The sequence below is a fragment of the Ornithorhynchus anatinus genome, chromosome 2 (genome assembly GCF_004115215.2).
Source record: "Ornithorhynchus anatinus isolate Pmale09 chromosome 2, mOrnAna1.pri.v4, whole genome shotgun sequence".
Lineage (NCBI taxonomy): Eukaryota > Metazoa > Chordata > Mammalia > Monotremata > Ornithorhynchidae > Ornithorhynchus > Ornithorhynchus anatinus.
This window is the reverse complement of record NC_041729.1, coordinates 82,608,085-82,635,252: the sequence shown is the minus strand read 5'-3', so window position 1 is coordinate 82,635,252 and position 27,168 is coordinate 82,608,085. Positions and strand designations below refer to the sequence as shown.

Sequence of the window (27,168 nt, the reverse complement as noted above, 5' to 3'; positions counted from 1 at the left end):
AGGAAACTGAAACCATACTGAGACTGCTGGGAAGTAATCACATCTCCAGGAGACTTGCCCCGATTAATTTTCACTCTCCCCTACTTAAATCCCCTCAAATGCCACGTCAGCACCACCTATACATCTAAAGATTCACAGCTGCTCAGGGCTGTTATGTACAAACCTTACAAACCTTGTTACATGAGCACTAATTCAAGTGCATATTTCCTTCTTCCTCCTGTCTGTAAAATACTTTTATCAACCTGCTGCCCAAGACAGTAAGACCTTTGAGGACTGGGGTCACCTGTATTGACTCTATTATACTACTCCAACAACGTGTAATCAGTAACTATTATTGATTGATTTTTGCCTATTAAATAGCACATGGCAAAAAATTCTGCCAGACCAAGACTTCTCTTCAAAACTATCAAGGGTTAGCTAAAGCCAGAACACTTTCTTCAGGTCCACTAAACAGTGATGAGCTATAGGATTCCTCAGACACTCCACCAAGGTAGCCTGTCTAGCCAGGCTTTGGATTCCCCAGAGAGGAGAATATTCAATTTAATAATGGTGGTATTTAAGCGCTTACTATGTGCTAAGCACAGTACTAAGCAATGGGATAGATACAACAAGGTAATCAAAGTCACATGGGGCTCACAGTCTAAGTAGGAGAGAGAACACGTACTGACTCCCCATACTGCACATGAGGAAACTGAGGCACAGAGAAGTGACGTTGCTTGCCCAAGGTCCCACAGCAGGCAAGTGTGGAGCAGGAATTAGAACCCAGGTCCTCTGACTCCCAGCCCATGTTCTTCCTACTAGGCAACTCTGTTTTCCACAATTTGATGGGCTCGCCCAACAGGAACCACAGAAGAGTCTGGAACCCAAACCTTCAGGACTGAGAATTCAATTCAATTCAGTCATATTTACTGAGCGTTTACTGTGTGCAGAGCACTGTACTAAGTGCCTGGAAAGTACAATTCAGCACCAAAGAGAGACAAGCTGCATGGATTGTACTGCTAATGGTTTGCCCAGTGCCTCTAGCATTCTATCATCACTGCCAGTCACGTTTCCACTGGGGCACTGAGTGCAACATGCGGAGTTAGGTTGTCATTCAATCTATGAATACCAATAAGCTACTCATGTCCTCCCTATTGCCTGGACTTAACTCCCCCTCCATATCTGACAGACCACCACTATCTTCAGAGCTCTCCTAAAATAATTTCTCTTCCAGGAATCCTTCCGAGTAACCTCTCATCTCTCCACTCTATTCTCTGTCCCTTCCGCACCATCTACTCACAGCACTTTGCTGAGAATAAAAGGTGCTCTTGGATCCGTCCTTTCTGGTGTCTTGAAACTGAAACTGAAATTCACTTTAAAATCTGTACCCCTGACTAGATTGTAAGCTCTTAAAGGGAAGGAATTGCATGTACTAACTTTAGTGTACTATCCCAATCCATCAAAGAGTATTTATTGGGAGAGTACAATACAGCAGAATTGATAGATACAATCCCTGCCCTCCTGGAGCCTCCGATCTAGTGGAGGAGACAGATATTTTTAGAATAGTGCTTTGCACATAGTAAGTGCTTAACAAATGCCATTATTATTATATTTTTTAAATGACAGATAGGGGAATGGGCAAAGTATAAGTGCTGTGGGACTGGGGGTGGAATTTAGCACCTAAGTGCTTAAGGGTTCAGGGACACACACCCAAGGGCATAAGGGATGCAGAAGGGAGAGTCAATAGGGTGGGGAAATGAGAGGTTAGTCAGGGAAGGCGCTTTGGGGTAGATATAGTTTCAGTAGGACTTTAAATATGGGGAGAGTGCTCCACACACATTAATTGCTCAATAAATACCAATTGATTGATGACCACCTGGCTATTTAAACCAGGGGTGGAGCCAGTCAGATAGCACTGAACTGATAACCACCCTGCAAATGTTCAGCGAAACCTGGACCAAATGTTAATCAATTCGATAGGGAGCAGCACACCCCTAGAGCCCACAGTGAAAATATAAAACAGCCTGAGTAATCCTACCACATACCAAGTTCATAGCATGTTTTCCCCATTTACAACTGGAGGAAGAGAAGGTGCTCAAAACATGGAAAACAAATGTTATAGCAGAATTGCAGACAAGCATCAAGATCTAGAGGAAAGAGCACAGACCTGGGAATCAGAGGACCTGGTTTCTAATCTTGGCTCTGCTACTTGCCTGCAATGTGACACTGGACAAGTCACAACTTCTCTGTGCCTCACTTTCCTCATCTGTAAAACGCTTTCCTTCCTTCTTAGATTGTGAGCCCCAAGTCCCTGCCCTGTATCCAAACTGATTATCTTTTATCTGCCCCAGCTCTTAGTATAGTGCTTTTTAAATTTTTTTATGTCATTTGTTAAGTACTTACTATGTATCAAACACCATTCTAAGCGCTGGGGTAGATAAAAGTGAATTAGGCTGAACACTGTCCCGGTCCCACATGGTATTTATAATAAATGTCTAAGTATAAGGAAGAACAGGAGAACTGAGACATGGAGAAGTTAAAATGACTTGCCTAAGGTCACACAGCAAGCATTTGACAGATCAGGATTAGAACCCAGATCCTCTGACTTTTAGGCCTGTGCTCTTTCCTTTAAATCACACTGCTGAGCCCACCTCCCCTCCCTCCCTTCTCCATCATTGTCTTCTCTCTTCCTCCCCACTTGCTCTTCCCCACCTCTCTAATCCTGGCATATAGTAAGCACTTAACAATGCCATAATTAAATTAAATGATTAAATTAAATGACTGTAGAGAAAGGGATTTTTTTAGTTCCCCCGCCCCACACCACCAAACATCTGTGGTGAACAAAGATTAAATCATGGTTTCCATGATCAGCATTATTGAAGAATTCATTCATTTCATTTATTCAATAGCATTTATTGAGCGCTTACTATGTGCACAGCACTGTACTAAGCGCTTGGAATGTACAATTTGGCAACAGATAGAGACAATCCCTGCCCAATGACGGGTTTACAGTCTAATTGGGGGAGACAGATGGACAAAAACAAGACAATATAATCATGATAAATAGAATCAAGGGGATGTACACCTCATTAACAAAATAAATAGGGTAATAAAAATATATACAAATGAGCACAGTGCTGAGGGGAGGGGAAAGAAGGGGGTAGGAGAAGAGGGAAAGGGGACTTAGCTGAGGAGAGGGGAGGTGAAGGGGGGAAGGGGGAGGGAGCAGAGGGTGGAGGGGGAGAAGAGAGGGAGCAGAGGGAAAGGGAGGGCTCAGTCTGGGCCTCTTGGAGGAGGTGAACTCTCAGTAGGGTCTTGAAGAGGGGAAGAGAGTTAGTTTGGTGGAGGTGAGGAGGGAGGGCATTCCAGGACAGCAGTACGAAGTGGGCCAGAGGTCGACTGCGGGATAGTATCTTACCCCCTCATTTAAATTCAGTCAAGCTCAGATCTAGAAGATGACAGTTATGGGGAATGGAGAGTGAGAGAGATCTGTGTGGGAGGGGGAAAGCGGGAGAGGGAGAGAGACAGAGAGAGAAAAAGAATGAACAAGCACTCAGGTGCCTTCCAGAAAGAAACCCTATAAGAATCCTGAGATGGGTTTCTTAAATTATTTGGGCTAATGGAATGTTCGTTTTAAGCTGGAAGGCTATTATTAGTAGAGCTTGCGGGCATTGTCATGCACACACTATGGAAACAACTTGGCTAGCATTGGAAAAAAAAACAAAGAACTGTTTTAAGGGAGGATGGTATCTAATCACCAGAGTCTCTGACCTTATCGAGGCTTACTATTCCTCTGTGATTCATCAAAACCATAAACTGTCCCAACAAACCTTTCTAACAACCCCCAGGAATCTGCCCCCAGGCTTTTAAGAAGGGCTCTTTGAGCTGACATTGCTCACTGGGCCCTGGGACTCTGCAGGAGAGTAGATTTGGGAGCACCAGAATTAGAGCCGTCAGTAAGGGGGCAGTTGATTATAGCACCCTGACTGTGCCAGCAAGGATACTGACCCTAGAGGGAAACAACCCTTCTTTCCTCACAGTAAATATCTAAAGGCAAGGAGGAGAAGCAACAAAGGAAACCGGCCTCTTCCAATTGTCTGAATGAAACCCAGACCATCAAGAACCTGGAAGCTTGTTTGAGATATCTGGAATACATGGTTCAGACCTGGATTTAAGGAGACCGAGCAACCCCCATCCTCCGACACTTAGGTGGGCCTGTCCCGAAGTCTTAGAGGCTGCCCCAATTTCCACTGGAGAAAATGGTTGACATAGATGTATATTTGTTGTGGGCACGGAATGTATGCCTCCACTGGAAGTGTACTGTACTCTCCCAAGAGCTGTGGACAAAGTAAGTGCTCAGTAAATACTACTGGCTGATTGACTGATGTGCACATTAGCCGATGGGAGGAGTTGGAGGGTAGGGAGGGCAGAGAGAAAGGAGGAGGGCCACTCAACTGAGCCCCAGGCCCAGCATGTAGTCTGGAATTCAAGAGCTGCCATGCCCCGGAGCCACTGACTGCCTGACCGCAGCAATGTTGAGCAGCGGGCCGGGGGATCACGGGGCAGACCTCCCTCTGCCAAGGTCTGGTGGGCAAATGCCGGCTGCCATGATCTGGAGGGCAGAGCTGCCATCTCCTGGACTGCTGCGGCAGGAACCGTGAGGCCTGGTCTGAGCCAGAGGAGATGCTAACATTGCCATGGAAGTGGCAATAAGAAAGATACCACCTCCTCTCCCTTCTCCATCTTCGTCTTCTCCTTCCTATCTCCTCTCTTCCTCCCCACTTGCTCTTCCCATCCTCTTTAATCCTTGCCCCTTTCTCTCTGTTGGGAACAACGGTATCAGTGTTTAGTAAACAGCTACTATACACAAAACACTTTACCGGCTAAGAATTGAGAAAGAACATCCACAACACGGTCCCTAGCCTCCAAGTGCCTCAGTCTAAGAATATGGTGGGGAGAGGACGGCCACATAAGGAAAGATGAAACGATAAAACCCCCAAAACAAAATGAGAACTGGGATGATGCCAATAATGTCTAAAGCAGTGAGTAGGGCCTTGTGGCTGGAGGAGCAGAGTGAGCACCAGGCTCCATCTGGCTCGGCCCAGCCTCCACCTCCGCCTGCCCAAGGTTCCAAAAACCGGCAAGTCCTCCCTCTGCAAGGGTTTCCACTCCCTTCCTGGGCTGGAGCAGGGGCAGGTGGAATTCCTGGAGGCAGGGGTCCAGGCATACCCCTCTGCAAAACTGCAGGACCCAGCTCCCTTTCCCTCCTCTCCTCTCTCCCACTCCATTCCCCTGCCCTCTCTCTGCCTATTTGGACCTTCTCCACTGCCCCCCTCGACCTCCCACCTAAAGTGACCAGACATTTAGTTCTCTGACTAACCTGGTGACCTCAACAGATGCAGCAAACATGAAAAAGAAAGCTACTCTGAGAATGGAAATTCAAGCCCTGTTATAGAATGCATGCTACTCTGGGAATCAGGGGACCTGGGTTCTAGTCCAGGTTTTTCTTGTATCTGGCTAATGTGGGCAACGATTGCGCACCCTATCAATGGGCTACACCCCTGCCCCCCTACCGCTTGTTGCACACTGTGCTCCCGACACAACGTTTCTGGCAAGGATGAGATTGTGTGGATGACTTTGCCAAATCTCTAGCACTGTGATCTACTTCGACGGGCAGGTTCTAGGTCCTGAATTCTCCAGATTGAATCTCATCTTCATTCCTGGTGGGAGAATCCATCATCCTCATCATCATCACTACAGAAGAGCTGTTGTGCCCATTTACTTCAGCTAAAAGGATTTACTTGTTCCAGACACAAAGTAAACTGAGAGGGTGGGAATGTCTTTTTTGAGTTTGGTATTAGTACATTTCATTATTTCCTACTGAAGAAAAAGAAAATAAACATCAAGTGTTTATGTAGGCACTCCTTGACATTTTGAGTTTGAACAAATGACACTTTATTTCTAAATTTACCCCCTTCTTTTCCTTCCCAACCCATTACTTTTGACTTTACAACCCTGGCCTCCTTTATGGCACTACCTCTGGGGGCTTGGGAGGCTTCCGGGATGAGGGCGCATAGAAAGTGGGGGTAAAAGAGGAAACAATTTTAAAAGCAGTGATGGGTGAGATAAAGGAGGAGAAACATTAGGAGGTGGAGTATGAGAGGTTGTGGGAAGAGGGATAAGGATACCTGATACCCACTTGTAGTCACCACAGAAGCTCGGCACGCCTGCTTGCATTCCAGCCAAGAAAAAATCAGCTATCCTATTGTGGAACCCATTCTAAGTTAACATTAATCTATTTGTGTAGCTCTGTGAGCCCACTGAATTCACTGAGCGCCAAAAGGGCTAGGCGCTGTACTAACTCTCCTAAATGCTTGGAGAGTATATTCAACATTAGCAAGACACCATAACACAGCATGGCCTAGTAGAAGATCAGGGGTTCTAATTCTGGCTCTGCTACTTGTCTGCTGTGTGTCCTTGGGCAAGTTACTTCATTTTTCTGTGCCTCAGTGACCTCATTTGTAAAATAGGGATTATGACCGTGTCCAATCCGATTATCTTCTAACTCAGTGCTTGGCACATAGTAAGCTCTTAAATACCATTTAAAAAAAATGACATCCATTTTCTGCCCTCAAGAATCTTAGAATTTAAAGGAGGAGAAACAAGAAATAGAGAAGGAAAAAGCAGGAGGAAGAAATAGGATAAACTAAGCAGCAAAAGAAACACACTAGGTTGAAATAGATAAATATCTGAACATTCACATAACTACATGAAGATAAAGTTTTGTTTCGTTGTCTGTCTCCCGTTTAGACTGTGAGCCCGTTGTTGGGCAGGGATTGTCTCTATCTGCTGCCAAATTGTACATTCACTCATTCAATAGTATTTATTGAGCACTTACTATGTGCAGAGCACTGTACTAAGCACTTGGAATGTACAATTTGGCAACAAATAGAGACAATCCCTGCTCAATAACGGGCTTAGTCTAAACGAGGGAGACAGACAGCAAAGCGAAGCAGAACAAAACAACATCATCAAAATAAACAGAATCATGGAGATTTACACCTCATTAACAAAATAAATAGGGTAATAAATAATATATACAAATATGCACAGTGCTGAGGGGAGGGGAAGGGGGAAGAGCAGAGGGCGGGAGAGTGGGGAATGGGGAGGGGAAGAGGAGCAGAGGGATAAGGAGGGCTCAGACGGGGAAGGCCTCCTGGAGGAGGTGAGCTCTCTCAGTAGGGCTTTGAAGAGGGGAAGAGAGTGAATTTGGAGAATGTGAGGAGGGAGGGCATTCCAGGACAGTGGTAGAATGTGGGCCAGGGGTCGACGACGGGACAGGCATGAATGGGGGACCATGAGGAGGTGAGCGGCAGAGGAGCGGAGTGTACGGGGTGGGCAGTAGAAAGAGAGAAGGGAGATGAGGTAGAAGGGGACAAGGTGATGGAGAGCTTTGAAGCCAAGAGTGAGGAGTTTATGCTTCATGCGAAGGTTGAGAGGCTCGGCACAGAGTAAGCGCTCAATAAATATGACTGAATGAATGAATAAATATGTCCATTAGATGCTCGGCTAGCATTGATTGAACAGACGTTTCTGGGTTGCTTGGGTAAAAATGGGGAATCTGGTTTTGGTTCATTAATCAATACCCCATTTACAACATTGTTCCTATGGGAAAATTGCTTCTAACCTACAACCAGATTAAATAATCTTTAATCAGTCTACCCATCTCTGGAGGGCAGAGCAGGGAATGGGTGTATTGCTGCCATGGTACACTCCCAAGCATTTAGTACAGTGCCTAGCACTACATAGGTGCTCACAAATGCAACTGGGAATGATGACAAAATGGACATACACCAAAAAATGTGCTTCTGAAAGCAGAACTTATGTTTAGACCAATCTAAGTCTTATGCAATGGAATGATTTATTAAGTTGAGGGGGCAAAAGTCTTAAGCCTTCAAGTCACATTATGGTGAATGATCCTCAATTACTTAATTTTGTTTACTTCATTTTAAGTATGTTTCCTAAATAATTTTGAAGATCTTTGGAGAAGCTTTTCAGCATTATACTTCAATTCATTCAATAGTATTTACTGAGCGCTATGTGCAGAGCATTGTACTAAGCATTTGGAATGTTCAATGAAAGGATTCCCCCAAGGATTAAAAAAAAGTAGAGATAAGGATCGGAAAGAGACATAAAGGCTGATTACCTTGAGAGCTTGTTTCCTTTACCTAATTGATTTTCATGTCTAGTTTGCTATTTTGAGATTAAAGCTAAAAGGATGCACATCATATCTCTCTCTTTTGTATATGAAAAGTAGAAAAACTTTCTGAGCTCAACAAAAATAGCATCCTACGGGCCTATCTCTCCTTTTAAACTGTTCTGAGGATCTGTTCTGGCAGCTTAATCGGGATTCTCAACAGACTACATTTTCTAGAGCTTTCCATTAGTAAAATATATCATTAAATGGCAGGAAGAGTAAAATCCTCTTGGGTGAATCCTTTTTCTTCCACCAATTCAAGGGCTTTACTCTTGACAGTTACACACTAACAATACCATTCTGTGTATATAGAGAAGTTGCAGGGGGAGGGGGGAGGAAAGGATTCTTTACTGAAACGATGCACACAACAAACCGGGGAGAGGAGTAGCTTAGCCTTATTGTCCAAACATTCAAATTATCTCACAAAAAAAAGAAAGATTCTTTTTGGAATCCAACAATACCCCTGGGCTACGCTGGGTTCACACAGGAGCTTATTTTATTCTTAAGCTGCTAAATGTAAGCGGCACTGCAAGAGCCAAAGAAAATGGCTTCTGAGAGATAAAGTGGTTCAGACATTCCCACCTGCCACTTCATTACGTGACAAATACAGAAACAGGCTTGCAAAGCAACAGGGCCAAAAGCCTAAGAAACTGTCATAAAAACTGCACAATGAAAGGCAATCTCATTCCCGCCTCATGACAGCAATTTACTAAGCAAATAAAGAGGAGAACGTTTATGGAAACCTATTTTATTTAGTCTGAAGACCCCTGCGTTGATTGCGAAAACCCAATTACAAAAATATGTTGCCCAAGTACACCCATTAAATTCAAGGACAGCAATTTATGATCTAAGATCATTTTTAAATTGTTCTAAAAGTCACCAGTAAACATATTTTCAATTTCCCTTATTTTTCTATTTCAGTGAGATTGAGAGTTTGGCAGGAAAATTCCACCTATTAATTTATCTTTTAAGTTTTATTTAAAACAAAATAATGAAAGTGCCACAAATATTATACCCAGAGAGGTCTCTGAACCTTTGGTTTCCAGCTGGCTTTTTAATTCCCACAGTTTTTGTTCTAAAGCGTCCCCTGCTAAGGGAATGGTGCCAGCCCCATTTTGGCTATCTGCAGTAGATTGATTTGGCCTCTTTAGCTCCTGTTTGAGCTAGATTTGGTTCTAACCAAGCAATTTCAAGATGACTTTTTATGAGATAGAATTAGGTGTTCCTGCGTATACACTTTAAAGACAATCCCTAGAAGATAGCACCCTTAGTGCTGGAGTTTTGTTGGACCGAACAGCCAGATGATGTCAGTGGAAAGGGAGTCAGTCTTTAGACACCTGCATCAGTAACCAAATCTCACCTCCATGCCCAGCCTGCTCTAGCAGACCATCCACCAGGCCCCATCCATGATTAGTGACAACCCTCCTACACACCAGGCAAAGAAACACACATGGCACTATATGCATTATGTTGGAAACACAGCAAAAGGTGATGGCGTCATGGTTGCCATTTTCCAGAAGTCCACGAATTGTGCGCGATACTAGAAAGTTTTCAGGAGGGAGGAGGCACCCCTGAACCTCCCATTTGCTTGAGAGCCTGGGTGTCTCCCACATCCATTATGCCCTCACCACATCTGAGATGGGGAACTCAGACGTTGAGGTGGAGACCGGGCTCGGCAGAGGGAATAAAAAAGCCGGCCACAAAAGCACCTGGTATCAGATCAGAAGCAGATAGGAGCCAGACTGGCTTTACACCACACTGGTCGCTGGAGAGCTAGAGGAAGGGCTGCCCTAACCCTGCCTGCACCCACAGAGAAATTCTACGTAACCACCCTGAGAAGCGGCAACTTTCCTACAGGTCTGGCTGGGGAAATCACTTTACTTAGGCAAGTCACTTCATTTCTCTGTGCCTCAGTTACCTCATTGTAAAATGGGGATTGAGACTTATGAGCCCCACGTGGGACAGGGACTGTGCTCAACTCGATTTGCTTGTATCCACCCTAGTGCTTACTACAGTGCCTGGCATATAGTGAGCACTTATCAAGTACCACAATTATTACTATTATCATTACTATTATTATTATTTATTCCTGGCCATCCTGTCCAAAGCATGAGCTCTGGTCACTAAAATCCAGCCTAGTGTCTCAGGCAAGTGGCACCAAAAAACACATCATCTAAAATCTCTACCTTTTCCCTTCTATAAGCATTATGAAACTTTCATCCACACATCTATTTAAAACTTCCCAAAGGCTCTAATAAACCGCCATGGACCTCTCTTCCATGAATCAAAAGAATTTCTGAACCTACTGATACGTTCAGCCTGCATAGCTTCCTGTGGAAATAGATCACATATGCTGATGACTTCTTTAATAGGGATGAGACAGGGCCTCACAAGGTCCAGATAAAAGCCATCATCAAATAATACCACGCTGGAGAAGCAGCGTGGCTCAGTGGAAAGAGCACGGGCTTTGGAGTTAGGGCTCATGAGTTCGAATCCCAGCTCTGCCACTTGTCAGCTGTGTGACTGTGGGCAAGTCACTTAACTTCTCTGTGCCTCAGTTCCCTCGTCTGTAAAATGGGGATTAAGACTGTGAGCCCCACGTGGGACAACCTGATTCCCCTGTGTCTACCCCAGCGCTTAGAACAGTGCTCGGCACATAGTAAGCGCTTAACAAATACCAATATTATTATTATTATTTACTTGCATTTTTGCCTCTTTTTTTACATAGTTTTTGTAGCATTTGAACAGGGATGGGATCAAATTAGAATTAAGTAAGGGGATGGGAAGGAAAAAAAGAAGAGAAAAACAGGAAGAGTAAAGAAAAAGGGAAGAAGAGGAAGGTAAGAGGGCACTTGACACTGTATCTCATTTCTATTTATTTAATGTCTGTCTCTCCCTCTGGACTGTGAGCTTGTTGTGGGCAAGGAACACCTCTATCAACTCTGTTGCATTGTACTCTCCCAAGCATTTAGTACAGTGCTCACCACACAGTAAGCGCTCAATAAATACCACTGATGATGATGACTGATGACTGCATCATTCCAAATGCTGCATACAATAGGGCTTCAATGAATTAACTCCCAGTCCTTTTTCCTCTTCCTCTCCAGGAGGGTTCCTCCCTCTCAATGAGGACTGTTCCCTGTCCCCGGGCCAGTCCACCTGGGCTGCATTAGCAGGTTTTGACTCTTCTCCTCCTCCCCCTCAGTGCACTGTTCTCACTGCATACAATTTCATTATACAAAAAAATCATTTTTCCTTTCTTCCTCAATAGTCAGCACGGGGCAATTACATGGTTGAGATAATTATATGAGAAAATATGAGTAATTACGTACTTTCATTCATCTGGTCTAGAAGGCTTACAAAGCAAGTAAAATAGAAGGTTCCCTGCCCTTCAAAGGCTTATATTTCCTGGGGAAAACCCGTTTCTCCTGTTTCTAGGGTATGTACTTTTTTTATTATAAAAGTTCCATATTTCAAAATGAAAACAATAAAGAAATTAAAACAATAAAACTAAACCAGAAATTTTTTCCATGGCTGAAATTATTTAGTGGATAACTATCATGTGAGAAATGGAACAGTGACATTTAAATTCACTGTTTTGAATGAGTGCATGGAAAGGCAAGGACATCTAATTTGTGTGAGGGCAAAAGGGAAAGCATGCAAAGTAACCAGAGCCTTGGGAGCCTTGGGATTTAGAAGTGGTCCATTTGCCAGGTTTTAGGAGCCCTTTTTAACCTTCCTGTTCAAGTAAAAAGTGATAATTACCTCAATAAATGTCACATAACAGAAGTTGTTTCTACAAAGATAAAAATTACAAATATGCTGTGCATTTTTTAAATTTTATTAGAAAAATGTATTGCTAAGTTTAAAATAGATATGTCCTTATTTTAATAATTTATAAAATACTAATCCATATCTTTCCATCATCTCTGATTTTGTTAACAGCAGTGAGGCACTGAAAGAAGGGGAAGAGAAACGAATTTAGTAGGGGACTAAAATTAGGTACAATATATTTATGTATCTTATAATCTAATAGTATCTGATAAAAAAAGGGAACCATTTTGCCGCTCTAGTTAATGAAAAATAGCATCAAAACACTCCTCAAGCTTAATATCAAATAAAATCCAAATTCCCAGGCAGTCTTTGTGAGCTGAAAAGTTCTGTTACGTTCGGAGGTAATTTCAGAGGGCAAAGCCCCAAAGAGTGTAGTAACAAATAGCAAACACTACTTAAGTTATATGGTCAAATGAAAGGAGGGTAATGGAAGAGAAGAGAGATTAAAACCTTCAGGATGCATATTACCAAAATATATAGTTTTTGGCTTCTTGACAAAAGGTATGGCAGAAAAATTTACACATAAAAATACTAATTATTGTTATGGCATTTTTAACCACTTACTATGTACCGGGAACTGGAGTAGCTACAAGATAATTAGGTCAAAGTCCCTGTCTCATATGCAGCTGACAGTAGGAGGGAGAACAGGTACTGAATCCCCATTTTACAGAGGAGGGAACTGAGACACAAAGAAGTTAAGTGACTTGCTCAAAGTCACACAGCAGGCAAATGGCAGAATTGCAATTAGAACACAGGTTCTCTGACTCCCAGGCCCATGCTTTATCCACTAGGCTACATTAAGGAGAAAAGTCAATAATGTGACTCCTCCATTTCAGGTATGCACCTTCCTCTTCCACTGAGGATACATCCTTTTACACCTACCCAAACGGTTCATTCTGGACCCTAAGGTATATAGAGGCCCCTGTGCCTACCTCATTTGAGCTGTGGTAACTCATGCAGAAATATCTAAACTGGGTTGGGCTAGGGGCAAGGTAGCAGTCAAGTTATGAAAAGAAATGAGTGCCCTCAAGGGGAAAAAAAGGCAAGGAATAGAGATCGGAAAGGAGCCCTAGGAGCAGGGCAAGAAATAGTATACAAGCAGCGTGGCCTAGCATTAAAACCACAGGGCTGAGAGTCAGAGGACCTGGGTTCTAATCCCAGCTCTACCACTTGTCTGCTGGGGGACCTTGGGAAATCACTTAACTTCTCTGTGCCTCAGTTCCTTCATCTACAAAATGGGGTTCAATACTTGTTCTCCCTCCTACTTTAACTGTGAGTCCCATTTGGAACTTCATTATCTGGTATCTGCCCCAGTGCTTAGTACAGTGCTTAGCACACAGTAAGCGCTTAACAAATACCTCAATTTTTTTATTATTATTATTATGAAAAAACACAAAGCTGCCGGAACACTTAAACACATTATTAGGAAAAATCACTGAAGCAGGGGCTGGAGGCATCAACAGAGAAACAAGGGAAGGCGGGATAATGAAAACTTAGGCTGAAGATATAAGGAAGACAGGTGATTTACTTGCCTCAAAGACGATCAAAAGGTAAAGGAGGTTGAGGATGAAGAGCCGCCCTAAGAGGAGAGCATTAGGACTGATAGCTTTGGTAGGGATTAGAGAGGAGAGCAACGTGGAAATGGTTAAGACCATGGTTGAAGACAGAAACCAGAGGCTGTGGATGGGGTACAGGACTTAGGCAATGTGAAGGTAAAGGGAAAAAGCACGACGATAACAATAGTTTGAGGAAGAAGCAAGGCACATAGCCAGAACGTACCTAGAGGCACATATTAATCTTTAATTAGAACTAGCATATGAATTTAAGAATGAGAATCATGGGCTTGGATCAGTAGCCTGAAAAATGTTATCATGAGCCAGGACGGCAGAAGAGGCTCAAAGTATTATAGAAAAAGAAAGGTGGAAGCAGGATGTTTTGGCCTACTACTGGTAACCACTAGCTTGCTGAAATGGGACTTCTTTTTCTAACAAAAATAACGAGGCTCTTTTTTGAGTGCCTGAGAAGAAATTCCCAGTAGACCTTGGTGAGTAAAAACAAACACAATTGAGGGGAACTTGGAAGTGAGCAAACCACACAACTGCCTTAAAAATGCTGCTTTTCCCAGATAACAATGGACAGCCACGGGATATGTGACCACTAAAAAGCTGAATTTAATTGCATTCCAACATGAACCATATTTAAGCATCATTCTTCTATCCTCCCATCACTAACCTCACCATTTTCCCCTTTGGAAAAGAGCTGGGTGTCATTGATATATAGTCAATTTGCATGTAAGGTCAAAACATTGTTGTGCCAGCCATCTGAGCAAGAAAGAAAACTCTGGCCCCCTACCCTGTTAAACCCCAGCCTGAAAGAGCAGAGGAATTTGGGGGGCTCAGTAGTCCCTCTTCTCGCTAGGGCTGATACAGGCAGGGGACAAGTGACCATCTGCATAAGCAATAAACCTATTGTAATGCTGCTTGAACTGTAGCTGAATTTCTAAGGTGCGTGCCTCTGACATCATGTAAGAAACTAGACCATCCAGACATTAATAAATCAATGGCATTTACTAAGCCCTTACTGAGTGCAGAGTACTGTATTCAGCACTCAGGAGAATACAACCGAGTTGCTAGACATGCTCCTCAGACATACCCCATGATATAACAAAGTCATGTTCCTTGAAATCATGACTGTATCTTTACGGCTTAGAGCATGGGTTCATTTTCCTACAGATTTAAATATAATTTAGGATCTGTTCCAACTTCTGAAAAAGTAATACCTAATTCTTTTATGGGCTATGCACTGAAACATTAAACATTGCTATTGTTTAATTTTTAAGGCAACTTAAATCATAACATTACAATATTAACCAAAGGAGGGTTTTAATCTGATTATGAGTCTTTGCAGGAAGCTGCGGAAGTAAAGGTTTGCTCTAATTCGGGTACTGTTTTTTTCAACTTAGTGAATAATTTGTCCAATTTAAAGTTGAAGATCAGGATTCTTTTCTTTTCTCTACAAAGTTCAAAGTGTTTTTTATGGTATTTTTTGAGTGCTTACTATGTGCTATGCATTGTACTAAGCACTGGAGTAAATATAAGATAATCAGGTTAGACACAGTCCAAGTCCTACATGTGGCTCATAGTCCTGATCCCCATTTTAAAGATGAGGTAGCTGAGGCACAAGGAAGTTAAGTGGCTTGCCCAAAGTCACAAAGCAGACAAATGGGGTGGCCGAAATTAGAACCCAGTCCTTCTAAGGACCTATGCTCTATCTCCTAGGCCACGCTGCTGCTTCTCCAGTACTTGGCACATACTAAGTGTTTAACAAATGCCACGATTAAGCTAACTCCTTCTCAACACTTCTACACCTCTGAACTCCAGGCATCACATGCTGCTCAGGAAGTTCCTGGCTACTTCCAGTCTGGTACACAGACCTGGATACCAGGATTCCTGGGTTCTCTTCCCATTTTTGCATCCTCTGATTCTGAAATCTCTGACCTTCACTCATCAGTCCCTTCATCTGTCATGAACCACAATGGACCAGATCTTGCTGAGGGAGAGGGGGAAACAGGGGTCTTCTCCCAAAATGCCAACACTCCCTCCCCCCCAGATCCGGCCACAATCTGTTGCTGTCTTCACCCACTGGGACATGGAGTTGCAAGCCAGCAAATGGGAAGCGGTGGAGTTAGGACAGGGAGAGGTAACTTCTAAGGTTAGGATTATAGGAAAAAGGAAGAATTGAAATACCTCCAGGTCTCCATTGGTTGTGCTCCTGCAAAACGCAGAAAATTCTCACGGTAGTACGTGCACCCACTGTATATCTTCCAATAATGCGGCAGGAAGAGCTCAAACAGGCTCTGGTTGTCAGATCATTCCCTTATTCTCTAATGGAGTTCTAACCAAAACGTGTAGTGAAAACATGCATTATGGCAGAACTGGATGTACTGAACTCTTACACACTGCAGTTCAGTACAAAGTACACAGGGAGGGGAAGGGCAGAAAAGCATCCGGGAATACGGGAGTATGGGGTGGGGACAGGGTGAGGGGTGCGGGGATTATTTTATCTGCAGAGTTGGACGAAATGTCAGGGACAGACCTTAGGTTCGCTGGGGTAAACCGGCAAATTCTGTTGGCTACATCTGCAGGATTTGTGTATTGTGGGGTGTCTGTAACTTGGGGTACATCTGGATTGGAGCCTCTGTCAAGGCAACCGGAGTTTTCAGAGCCTGGCATAGCACAGCACAGGATTTGATGGCCCTGTTGGGGTGCTTCAGTCCAAACGAAGCATCATGTCACTGCCACATTTTTCAATTTCTGGTTGGTTATGTACAGTATCACTCCCGGGATTTCACCTCGCTGCTGGAAGGTCATTCATTAATTCATTCAAACATATTTACTGAGTGCTTACTTGTGCAAAGCACTGTACTAAGCACTTGGGAGAGGACAATAAATAGAAACATTCCCTGCCCACAATGAGCTCCCGGTCTAGAGGTCATCTTTGGTTGTCTGAAGATAAATAATCAAATCATCTATTTCGATTCATCTACGCAGCTGGAGAAAAAAAAAAAGCTCAACAAATCCTATCTGGCCTTTTTCTGGAAACTCTCAGAGTTATGGTGGCTAAGAAAATCTCAATCAATCCTATTTATTGAGCACTTATGTGCAGAGCATTGAGCAACACAACAGAGTTAGTAGACATGTTCCCTGCCCACAGTGAGCTTACATTCTAATTATTGTGGTATTTATTAAACTCTTACTGCGTGCCAGGGAGTGTACTAAGCCCTGGGGTGGATACAAGCAAGTCGAGTTGGACACAGTCCCTGTCCCGCATAAGGCTCGCAGTCTACATCCACATTTTACAGATGAGGTAACCGAGACAGCAAGAAGTAAAGCGGCTTGCCCAAGGCCACACAGCAGACAAATGGCAGAGCCAGAATTAGAACCCATGACCTTCTGACTTCCAGGCCCATGCTCTATCCACTTTGCCAAGCCTTGAATAGTTACATTCTAGAGGGGGAGACACAATCTAGACACAAAATGTGCATTTTGAATGAAAAGACATCCTGTTGCACACAGGAAGCAGTTTATAATCACTGTGAAAAAAGACACAACCCTACAATGTAAGAACTCACTGTGGGCAGGGAATGTGTCTGTTATATTGTACTCTCCCAAGTGCTTAGTACAGTGCTCTGAACATAGGAATCATCTATAAATACCACTGATGAAGATCCATCAGGTTGAAAGCAGAGACCTCTTTAAAAACCTGAGTTGACAAATACTGCTTAATTTTTCACTTTTTCTTCCAGTCTTTGGCCCTTCACTCCTTTCCTTTGTAATGAAGTTACTCAAAAGTATTTCCAGAAACAAAGGTGGAAGTAACATGGCAGAAAAAAAAAATCACAACCTACAAATATTACATTGAAAGATAGTTACAAGTTAACGCCTAATTAAAAATAAAAATTACCAAAGATTAAAAGCACAATAATTTTCCTCGTTCAGACTGTTGTCCCACCTCCCAATCTCAAAATAATCCTAATATGATGGAGTTATATTAGGATTATTTTGAGATTGGGAGGTGGGACAACAGTCTGAACGAGGAAAATTATTGTGCTTTTAATCTTTGGTAATTTTTATTTTATAACTCCATCACAGGCTAGAAAGACAGTGGTCTCCCTCAAAGGTGGAGTAAACCCCTCAAGCCTATTCCTCCAGGCAAAAACAGAAAGGAGCTCCTTAGCCCTTTGGTAGTCGCCGATTTTTTTTTAATGGAATTTATAGCACTTACTATGGGCCAGGTACTGTTCTAAGCACTGAGGTAGATAAAAGTAATCAGGTTGGGCACAGTCCATGTCCCATAGGGGGCTCACAGTTTTAATCTCCATTTTACAGATGAGAGAACTGAAGCATGAAGAAGTGAAGTGACTTGCCCAAGGTCACACAGTAGACAGGTGGTGGAGCCGGGACTAGGACCCAGGTGCTTCTGACACCCAGGCCTGTGCTCTAAAACTGCCCAGACTTGAACAAGGATGCAGATGCTCTCCAGATCCTTCTGTTGATAGTCTTCAGTGCTTTGTTCAGTCTATCGTAAGCACCAATCCTCACATTTCATTCTTGGCTAAAATCAGAATGCTGGGTACGATTCTTTGTGTTCACTAGAAACTACAATTGGTGGGCTGCATTAGGGAAAAGAAAAATGTTCTGTGACTAAATGAATTCCATCCCTGGCCTCATGCAGAACTGGGAGAAGAGTGTCACTCACCATGATACCTGAAACGTGGGAATATTATATCCCAGAGGCTGGGGTTGGCTAGTGTGGACCCTACTGGCAGGGAGGAGAGAGCACAGGTGGTGCTGTACAAACTATTATCACTAAAATCAACCCCTTTACCCAGCTTCTGGGGCTGCAGTAGTAGGAAAATTCCATCCGTTTAACACCTTCACACTGGTAATAAATGCCTCAAGTAGATTGAACAAAGTTCAGTATTTCAAAACAGCTTTCATTTGACTTGCTAATAAACAATGTGGCAGCTTCCAAAGCTTAAATATTTCAAATATGTCCGAGACAAGTCGGGCCAGGTGGTGGTCTGAAGAGCCCCAAGTGAACTGTCGGTCACTTTACATTTCTCACTAAAAAAATGTAACTCTTGCTGAAAACGCCAGGGATGAAGGGGCTGAACTAGTAAGTTTCTAATAATTTTCCTTGAAGATAAGGTTGTAAATATCAATAAGAATGATTAGCTATTTAAAGTTTGGTGGTTCTGGGGATTTAAACTGATCATTTTAGAAAACAGAAGCCTTCATTCCATGTAGCCCTCATAAAGCTCGGAAATATATTTTGTGAAATTCTGCTGTCCCGGGGAAGTAAATTTACATTTAAATGAAGGAGCACATTGGTCTCTGTTTTGATAATGACAGCCCGCTTGTGAGCGGGACAATGTTCACAGACTTGGATTGCTGCAAGGGAGGCAGAGGGACAGAGAGTCCAGAATAATAACTATGGTATTTGTTAAGCGCTATGTTCCAGGCACTGTACTAAGTGCTGGGGTGGATACAAGCAAATCGATTTGGACATAGTCCCTGTCCCATGTGGGGCTCACAGTTTCAATCCCCATTTTCCAGATGAGATATCTGAGGCACAGCGAAGTGATTTGCCCAGGGTCATACAGAAGACAAGGCCGGAGCAGGGATTAGAACCCATGACTTTCTGACTCCCAGGCCTGTGCTCTATCAACTATGCCATGCTGCTTCTCCCGAACATTCCGAAATTTTCAAACATTCTCCTTGCCATATTTTGCCCTTTAAAATACCCTCTATTTTGAGGGTGGCCAGTGAGGATAAAAGGTAAAAACTCTTCTTCAAAGTTTAAAGTACAAAGGACTATCTGCTTTCTTCACCACACTTTGCAATGCGTTCAAAAACTTGTAGATTTCTGGAAAGAGTTGATTTCATTAGATGTCCAACTGCTTCCTGCATTGAGAAAGCCCTGAGCTGTTATCAGACCCAACACAAAGTGCAAGAAACACGGGGAAAGGAGCAACACCGGGAAGGTGTTATGGAGCACTTGCTCGGCTCCACTGAAATGGCATGGCTCACATCTCCAGCCATTAGGAAGAGGGGCTGAACTTCAGGGATGGTCTCATCCCTCCGGCAAAGAAGAGAAAAGCCTTTATTCAATCATTCAACCGTATTTAGTGACCGCTTACTTTGTGCAGGCCACTGTTCTAAGAGCTTGAGAGAGTACCATACAACAATAAAAGCAGATTCCCTGCTCACAACTAGCTTTATACTAAGGGTTGGTTTGTTTTTTCATTGTGATGAGCATTTTAATGTTTCTCTCATTTCATTATATTCTCTCCCTTTTTGCAGCTCCTTTAAAAAAAAAAAGGAATTCATTCATTCAATCACTTGACCGTGCCACTAATAAACAGCCTTTGGGTTTTCCTGCTGTCGTAACTCTGCCAAAGGTTGGTTAGTTTTATGGTCAGAGACTCCATCTGATCATTACTGATAGTTAGGGTTATTGGCTGTTTGGAAAGTCAGTATTGGTATTAGCCTTGGCTACAAAGAATGCCTCAAATGTTCCCCTTGAAGGGACTGAGGTGGGTTACAATGGGGTGTGGAGTCAGAGTGGAGGAATGGGAGGGTGATGGACAGCAAAAGCACTGTAGCAGTGCTCCAGAGCACTGCAGTACCCTTCCAACCACCCAGACCACAACAAAAGATAAGGTCTCCGACGTCCAGAGAGGAGGCTGAGCTCCTGCTGCTTTGGCCGGGAAGGCAGGTGGTATGAGTACAGCAATTCCTGAATTGAGGGCCTTTATTTATTTTTTTAATGGTATTTGTTAAGCACTTATTATGTGCCAGGCATTCTTCTAAGCACTGGGATAGATACAAGTCAATCAGGTGGGACACAATCCCTGTCTCACATAGGGTTCAAAGCTTTAATCCTTATTTTACAGATGAGGAAACTGACACACAGAGAAGTGAAGTGACTTGCCTAAGGTCACATGGCAGATGAGGGGTGGAGCCGGGACTAGAATTCAGGTCCTTCTGACTCCCAGGCCCACGATCTATCCCCAAAGCCACGTTGCATCTTTTGTCAGGACAGACAGGGCAGCTGTCTAGGCCCATGGGCCCCTTGCTCTCTTCTTCTCACCTTTGCCCTCTCGACATAATCTCCCACTAGCTGACCCATACACACACCTTGGTGGAATGCTTCTTTAGGAACAAGCCCTGAAATTTTGGACCTAGCCCCACGAACTAGGAGGACTAGTCACCTACTGAAAAATAATTAGCAATATAGAACACATGATACATTTCTACAGAGTTGGGTTTTTTCAAACTCCAAACTAACTTCTGATGCAGCAATGTTTCCAGGATGTCTGTGTTCCAACCAAGTCTAATTTTCCCCCTGCCTTCTTTTCCCAGGATGACCCACTCCCCACCATGTGCTCCTTTTCAGCTGTCAATAAACAGAAGCAGTGAACTCCCAATGGCTTTACAAAGCCAGTTAGGCATAGCCATTCATTCCTCCAGGGAAATGGGCATTGATTTCAGAGCTTTCCCAGGGAGCAAGTGCAACAAAGACATCAAAGGCCCACCTCTCCCTCCCTTCGCTGCTTCCCCTGGGCCTGCCAGGGACGAACAGCAACAGGTTTCCTCCAGTCAGGGAGCAGCCCGGGCGGCAGACCACCTCATGGTTCAATTCAAATTCATCCACTTCCTACATTCCAGGGACAGTCCAAAATGTTAACCATGACGAGCACGCACAATCGGACTGCACAGTACACTGGCCCTTAGTTCGTCCAAGGTGGAGGGAAAAAACAAGCACCGAGGGAAGTCTTTTGCTCACTAGGGCCTGTTGAGCTTCAATGGCCCTCTGACATTTCATAAATAAACTTCTCCCTCTCTGTAAAGAGTTCCGCTCTACAGAGATGAGGGTCGAGCTGTACTACTCACTGTCTTCTGGATTTCATCAGGCCAAACCTCGAGGAGAACTTGATTTTTGAATCAATGAATACATTTTTGATTATTGTAAGGGCAGCTTAGAGCCGATGATTGGGGTTACCGTGTTCAACTTGGATTTTAAACTGTTTGATAAAGTCAGTAATACTATTATCCCTAGGGGCAGTAACGAATCCAATACAGGAACATAGTTGTAGGAAATAGGAACCTAGGCTGATGGAGTTTTCCTGGATATGATCAACAGCTCTCCAGCCACACCCCCAAAACACTCAGCAAAAGAGCCAAAAAAATCCCACAGCAGCATTGATGCTACTGCGTTTAGATCTCTTTGCATCATTCTGTGTTTTTTTTTTTAAGACTACATAAAAACTTATAAATAATTCTGGAATGAAGGCCCTAGGAAGTTTAAGTCTTTTAGAAGAAAAACTAGGATCAGCTTCCCACGCTTTCTATCCAATGAGTTTCGACCCTGACTTGGAGACATCACTTCCAAAGACATTCAGAATCATCCATTCACTTATTGTTCCCTTGACTGAGGCTACCAACAAAGAGGTATTTTCTTTACAGCCCTCAACTGCTAACCAAGGGGAATGACTTTCCTTCATTTCCAGTTGGGATGGATTTGAGCCTACAAAGGAGGGAAAATGTCACATCCTTCTTAGGAAGCGGGTTAGTTTTGCAAGAATGATGAATTCTAACATGGTACTAGATCTATTCCTAGCCGGTCATTTAATTCATGTATTTACCAGATAATCTATTTGTAAAATGAAGCCACAAAGGATAGTTCAATCACTCAATTAGCTTGCTTCCTCTTACCTTACCTTGCTGATTTCCTAATACAACCCAGCCTGTACACTTCATTCCTCTAATGCTACCTTAGTCACTGTACCTTGATCTTCTCCATTTCGGGCGACACCTCACCCATATCCTGCCTCGGGCCTGCAAGTCTCTCCCTCTTTATATCTGACAGATGGCCACTCTCCCCACCTTCAAAGCCTTATCAAAATCACTATCTCCTCCAAGAAGCCTTCCACCACTGAGCCCTCATTTCCTCTTCTCCCATTCCCTTCTGTGTCACCCTTGGATTTGGATAACTCCTACAGCACTATGTACATATCTTTAATTTCTTTATTTGTATTAATGTCTTTCTCCCCCTCCACACTTGTAAACTCTCTGTGGGCAGAGAACGTGTCTGCCGATTCTGTTATACTGTATTCTCCCAAGTGCTAAGTATTGTGCTCTGTACACTGTAAGTGCTTAAAAAAATACCACTGATTGATTGGTTGACTGACAGTTACTCACCTCAATCAATCAATGGCATTTATAGTCTAGGAGCTTATAGTTTAGAGAGGGAGACAAACATTTAAACAAATTACACATAGAGAAAATGGCAGATTATAAGGATATGTACAGATGTGCTGAGTTTTCAGACAGGTCTTGGAGATGTGGAGAAACTTAGAAGCACTGTACTAAGCGCTGAGGTAGATACAAAATAATCATGTCTCACATGGGCTCACAGTCTAAGTAGGAGAGAGAACAGACACTGAATTCCCATTTTGCAGATGAAGAAACTGAGGCACACAGAAGTTAAATGACTTGCCCAGGTCACACAGCAGCTACGTGGCAGAGCTGGGATTAGAACTCAAGCGACTCCCAGGCTTGTGCTCTTTCCTCTAATAACTGTGGTACTTGTTAAGTGCTTACTATGTGCCAAGCACTGTTCTAAGTGCTTGGGTAGATACAAGTTAATCAGGTTGGACACAGTCCCTTTCCCACATGGGGCTTCCAGTTCTCATCCCCATTTTCCACATGAGGAAACTGAGGCTCAGAGAAGTGCAGTGACTTGACCAGGGTCACACAGCAGACATGAGGTGGATCCAGGATTAGAATCCAGGTCCTTCTGACTCCCAGGCCATGCTGATTCTTAAAGCCAATGGTCAGGAGTTTCTGCTTAGTGTGGAGAGGAATAGATAAGGATTTGAAGTGCTTGAGAATTGGGGAGTTATATGCAGTATAATGTTTTCGAAAACTGACTGGAGAGGGGAAGAGACTCAGAGAGACCAGTGAAGTGATCGATACAGTAGTCAATCCAGGATCTGACAAGTACCTAGATTAATAGAGTTAGCTGTCTTTTGGTTGGAGAAAAAGGGGCAGAGCCTTGAAATAGTGTGGGGGATAAACAGACAGTATTTGATGACCAACTGAATGCTGGAGTTGAAAGACAGGAAAGTGTGAAGGATAATGTCATGGATATGAGCTTCAGAGATGGGAAGATGGTGGCCTTGTCAACTGTGATGGGAAAGTTAAGTAGAGGAGGAGATTTGGAAGGGAAGAGGAAAAGTTCGGTTTTGGACAGATTGAGCTTGAGATACAAGGGGGACATTCCATATAAAGATGTCTTGGAGTAAGTAGAAATGTGAGATTACAGAGAAGGAAAGAGGTCAGGATTAACAAGGTAGATTTGGGAGGCATCTGTGTTGAGGTGGTAGTTGAAGCTACGAGAGCCGTAAGTTCCCCAGGAGAGTGAGTGTAGGTTGAGAAGAAATGGGGACCAAGGACAGTCTTGGGGGCACTCACAGGAAGGGGATGGGGGGAAGAAGACCATCTGGCAAAAGAGACTGAGAAGGAAAGATTCAGCGTGGCCTACAGGAAAGAACATGGGCCTGGGAGTCAGAGGACCTGGGTTCTAATTCCAGCTCTGCCAAATGTTGTCTGTGTGACCTTGGGCACGTCACTTATTTTAGTTTTTCTGTTCTCCCTCCTACTTAGACTGTGAGCCCCATGCAAGACAGGACTGTATCTAACCTAATTCACTTGTATCTACCCCAGAGTTTAGAACAAGTGTTTGGCACAGAGTAAGCGCTTAACAAATACCACTTAAAAAAAAAGTATCAACCAGAGGGAAAAGAGGAGAACCAGGAGATAACTATATCAGAAAGACCAAGGTTAGATTGTTTTTTCCAGGAGAAGGAAGTGTTCCACGGTGTTGAAGGCAGCCAAGAGGTTGAGGAAGATTATAATAGAGTAGAGTCCACTGGGATTGGGCAAGCTGGAAGTCACCAGTGACCTTGGAAAGGAGCCATCTCAGTGAAGTAAATTTGGCAGAACCAAGATTGGAGAGGGTCAAGAAGGGAATTAGGGGAGAGGAAGTGGAGACAGTGGTTACATACAACTTTGCATATACTTTGAAAAGGGGTCTGAGTATTATTACAAATCTAAGCAAACTGCACAACTAATCTTCAATGCTGAAAGTAAAATGGATTTAAAACACTGGTGAAAGATGTGATGCAATTCTTCTTTAATGACTTCGTAAAGTTAAATTTCAATCCCAATTTACAACTATGGGATCGGGGAAGAAAACAGATATCGAGGTTTGAATTCAGAAATCCCGATCTGAGGTTCCCAAAATGAGCTGCCCACACGAGCAGCTTGATTGCTGCCCAGAGTCCCAGGTCACTAAATTCTTTCCTGTGGAGCCGAATGGAGGGATGGGAAGTGGGAAATCAGGCAATGAGAGCAAGAAACTAGGAGAGTGAACAAATATGAACAGGAGTAAGTATGTAAATGGAGATGGGTGGGAGTGAATGTGTAGGAGTGAGAATCAGTGAGAAAACAATAGTATGTGTTTCTCCCTGCATATACTGCTATATATAGATGTAAGTGAGGGTATAAAACTAGCAGAAAATAGAGGAAAGTATTACAGAATAAGTACACAAGAGATTGTGTCAGTTTCCCTTTCCTCCAAGCATTGGCAAATGTGAATTTGAGGAAGGGAGGATGGAGAAAGGGTTGAAAGAGGAAGAGAGGGCTACAAAGTGCCAGATGTTCCTGGGACTCATCATCTCAGGTCTGTTTCACACACAGGACTTGAGCTTCAAGCTTCAAACCCAGAGAGCCCAACAAGACAGGGGAGGCACAGAGGACTGAAGGTTTAGGAGGCCCCTTCAAGCCCTCAAGGCCTGGGGCGGCCACCATGGCTTCCGTGGAGGGAAGTTCCATTCTGGGGGGAAACACTAGGAGTGTCCTTTTTAAAATGAACTACAATTTGATACTGAAATTAATCCATTTCTTACCCAAGCCAAAATGAGGTGGAATTGGAATATGCCTTTTTTAAGTGGAAATTTCTGGACCTACATTAATGGCATCCTTTTAACTTTTCAATTGTAAATTCAATTATCAACACAACTCTTCTGATGGAAAAAGCAGGGAATTAAGCCTCAAAAAAGCTCTCTTCAAGTTTTAAGTTTGACTTAAGCATTCATTTCACGGCTTAATACATATCCAAAGCCACATATTTATTATGTGCCCAGGAAGGTTAAGTTGAAACGGCATCTTAAAAAGTTCCTTTTGTTAAGCAACAATAACTTTTGTTTATTCTTAGATCACTTTATCTTTGCAGAACAGGAAAAATGCACATACTTATCTCAAACAATCCACAGTATTTATTGAGTGTTTAACTGTGGGCAGTGCAGTATACTAAACATTTGGGAGAGTACACTCCCATGCTGTTTCTGCATTGTCTATGCACTAGAATCAATATTCCTGAAGCACTTTGATAACTCAACCCAATCCCAGCCTCACAGAACTTATGTACATAACCTTATGTTCTGCCATTTCCCCTATCTGTAGGTGATTTTAATGTCTGTCTCCCCCATTAGACAGAAAGCTCCTTGAGGGCAGGGACCATATCTATCAACTATATAGCAGTGTACTCTTAGTACAGTACTCTATGCACAGTAAGCACTCAATAAACACCACTGATTGAACATTACATTTTACCCCATTAAGCTACTGGATACCACTGATTGATAACTAATTGAAAATATATTTACATAAGCACTCAATAAACACCACTGATTGAACATTACATTTTACCCTATTAAGCTACTGGATACCACTGACTGATAACTAACTGAAAATATATTTACTGAACACTTACCAAACCATGTAATTGTTCCACCCAACCTGGTACTGGAAACATTAGGTATGCTCGGTGGTTTGTGCCCTTTGTTTTTTTAACCTGGAAGCATTTCTGCTCTAGCCAACTTGTCAAGAATGTGTATTTATATTTTTAAAAACTGCTTCTCAGTAGGAGATGAGAAAAAGGTTTCTGGGGGAAAATATAGTGGTTATAGTATTTAAGTGCTTACTGTGTGCAGAGCACTGTACTAAGTGCTGGGAGGGAATACAAGTGGGAATTAAACAGTCCCTTTTAACTCCCCCAATTCTCCTCAATGATGAATGTCTGATAGAATTAGTTTTACAAAGTTAGGAGAGAAATGACCCATGGTGGGAATTTAAAAATGTTCAGTATTTGGTAAAGAAAATGACTGAAACCAACAATGAAACTAGGTTAAACAAATTACAAATAAGCAAAAGTAATTTTCTGAGACTTCTTTGTCAGTAGAGCAGTAGAATGATGTCAAAAATTTATTTTCAGTACAAGCAATTTACTGGCCCACACAAAATTCTTTACCATTCTATCTTGCCCCAAAAGGACACCCTGATGGTGAAATCAACAAACTTGACCCTTTTTCTACTCCTTGACATAAATGATTCTCGTATTGACTGAGTTGATAAGTCAGAATTTGGGGTAATACCCTCATCCCAAATGTCCCAAAACGTGTTTGAGTC

The 27,168-nt window shown here is 43.0% G+C and overlaps 1 protein-coding gene across 5 annotated transcripts in view; it reads right to left on the bottom strand.

Annotated features, from left to right (window-relative positions):
• The window catches only part of PLAGL1 (PLAG1 like zinc finger 1), an 84,946-nt gene that overhangs the window by 14,315 nt on the left and 43,463 nt on the right, over positions 1–27,168 (bottom strand). The window lies entirely within an intron of this gene.